The sequence below is a fragment of the Arachis duranensis genome, chromosome 6 (genome assembly GCF_000817695.3).
Source record: "Arachis duranensis cultivar V14167 chromosome 6, aradu.V14167.gnm2.J7QH, whole genome shotgun sequence".
NCBI lineage: Eukaryota > Viridiplantae > Streptophyta > Magnoliopsida > Fabales > Fabaceae > Arachis > Arachis duranensis.
The window spans coordinates 45,360,708-45,363,647 of NC_029777.3; positions in this window are offsets into that span (position 1 = coordinate 45,360,708).

A 2,940-nucleotide genomic window follows, 5' to 3' on the forward strand; every position below is an offset into this window, starting at 1 on the left:
ATACTTTACAACGAGATTTCATTAGTGAAATTCTAAACCGTCAAAAATTCAATCATCAACCTTTCTTTGAGATAAGATAAGTTAGTTGTCTTATCTTATCTTTGAGTTAAGTCATCTTATCTTTAAGGGAACCACCTTTATCTTTCTAGGCTTTGGCTGCCTTTAGATTTGGGCTGGGTCCTTTTATCTGGGCCCATTTTGGGCTTTTCTGGTGCTTTGGCCGACCTCATTGCGAAGAGGTCAGTGGTGGCCTAATCTGGAGAGGTCGGTAACTTGTCTTCGATTAGCCCGGGTAGCGTAGCTCGACCCAGGGCATGAACAATGCCCCTGCTTGAGCTTTGTCGTTCCTTTAAGGTCGTGTCTTTTTTAGACTTCAACCTTGATGAGCAGATAATTTATACGCTTTTTGGCATTGTTTTTAGATAGTTTCTAGTATAATCTAGCTACTTTTAGGGATGTTTTCATTAGTTTTTATGCTAAATTCACATTTCTGGACTTTACTATGAGTTTGTGTGTTTTTCTATGATTTCAGGTAATTTCTGGCTGAAATTGAGGGACCTGAGCAAAACTCTGATAGGAGGCTGAGAAAGGACTGCTGATGCACTCGAAATAGATTTTCTGGAGCTACAGAACTCCAAATGGCGCGCTCTTAACGGCGTTAAAAAGTAGACATCCAGAGCTTTCCAGCAATATATAATAGTTCATTCTTTGTTTGAGATTAGACGACGTAAACTGGCGCTCAACGCCAGTTTCATGCTGCATTCTTGAGTCAAACGCCAGAAACACGTCATGAACCAGAGTTGAGCGCCCAAAACACGTTACAACTTGGTGTTCAACCCCAAAAGAAGCCTCAGCTCGTGAATAGATCAGCTCAGCCCAAACATATAACAAGTGGGCCCCGGAAGTGGATTTATACATCAAAACCCTAGTAGCTAGTTTAGTATAAATAGAACTCTTTACTAGTGTATTAGCAATCTTTGGACGTTTAGTTCTTAGATCTGGGGGATGGCCATTCAGCCATGCCTGGACCTTTCATTTTTGTATTTTCAATGGTGGAGTTTCTACACACCATAGATTAAGGGTGTGGACCTCTGCTGTACCTCAAGTTTTAATGCAATTACTACTATTATCTATCCAATTCGATTTATTCTTGTTCTAAGATATTCGTTGCACTTCAACTTGATGAATGTGATGATCCGTGACACTCATCATCATTCTCACCTATGAACCCATGTGACTGACAACCACTTCCGTTCTACCTTAGACCGGGCGCATATCTCTTGGATTCCTTGATCAGAATCTTCGTGGTATAAGCTAGAATTGATAGCGGTATTCATGGGAATCCGGAAAGTCTAACATTGTCTATGGTATTTCGAGTAGGATTCCGGGAATGAATGAATGTGACGATCTTCAGACTCCTGAAGGCTGGGCGTTAGTGACAGATGCAAAAGAATCACTGGATTCTATTCTGACCTGATTGAGAACCGACAGATGATTAGCCGTGCTGTGACAGAGCATTTGGACCATTTTCACTGAGAGGATGGGATGTAGCCATTGACAACGGTGATGCCCTACATACAGCTTGCCATAGAAAGGAGTAATGAAAAACTAGAAGGAAGAAGTAGGAAAGCAGAGATTCAGAAGGAACACAGCACCTCCAAACACCTATCTGAAATTCCCACCATTGAATTATATGAGTAACTTTATCTTTATTTTCTGTTTATTTTATTATCTTTATTTAAACCAATAATCTCTTAATCCAGTTAAATCTGCCTGACTGGGATTTACAAGATGACCATAGCTTTCTTCATACCAACAATCTCTGTGGGATCGACCCTTACTCACGTAAGGTATTACATGGACGACCCAGTACACTTGCTGGTTAGTTGTGCGGAGTTGTGACAAAGTGTGATTCACATTTGAGAGCCCCAAGCCTTTGGAGCCATTATTGATGATCACAATTTCGTCCACCAAGTTTTTGGCGCCGTTGCCGGGGATTGTTCGAGTATGGACAACTGACGGTTCATCTTGTTGCTCAGATTAGGTAATTTTTTTTTATTTTCCTTTCAAAAAAGTTTTCAAAAATATTTCAAAAATTTTTCTTTATTTTCGTTTTTCAAAAATATAATTTTCGAAAAAAATAATAAAAATAAAAAAAATCATAAAATCATAAAAACCAAAAATATTTTGTGTTTCTTGTTTGAGTCTTGAGTCAATTTTTAAGTTTGGTGTCAATTGCATGCTTTAAATCCTTTTCTTGCATTTTTCGAAAATTCATGCATTCATGGTATTCTTCATGATTTTCAAGTTGTTCTTGACAAGTCTTCTTGTTTGATCTTGATGTTTTCTTGTTTTGTGTTGTATGTTGTTTTTCATATGCATTTTTGCATTCATAGTGTCCATGCATTAAAGAATTCTAAGTTTGGTGTCTTGCATATTTTTTTTGCATCAAAAATTTTTCAAAAATATGTTCTTGATGTTCATCATGATCTTCAAAGTGTTCTTGGTGTTTATCTTAACATTCATAGTGTTCTTGCCTGCATAATTGGTTTTGATCCAAAATTTTCATGTTTTGGGTCGTAATTGTGTTTTTCTCTCTCATCATTAAAAATTTAAAAATCAAAAAATATATTTTCCTTATTTCTCTCCAAATTTTTGAAAATTTGAGTTGACTTGGTCAAAAATTTTTAAAATTAATTGTTTCTTACAAGTCAAGTCAAATTTTCAATTTTAAAAAAATCTTATCTTTTTAAAACTTTTTCAAAAATTAAATCTTTTTCATTTTTCTTATTAATTTTCGAAAATTCTTTAAAATGTTTTTCAAAAAAAAAATCTTTTTCTTAATTTTATCTTAATTTTCGAAATTACACTAACAATTAATATGATTGATTCAACAATTTGAAGTTTGTTACTTTCTTGTTAAGAAAGGTTCAATCTTTA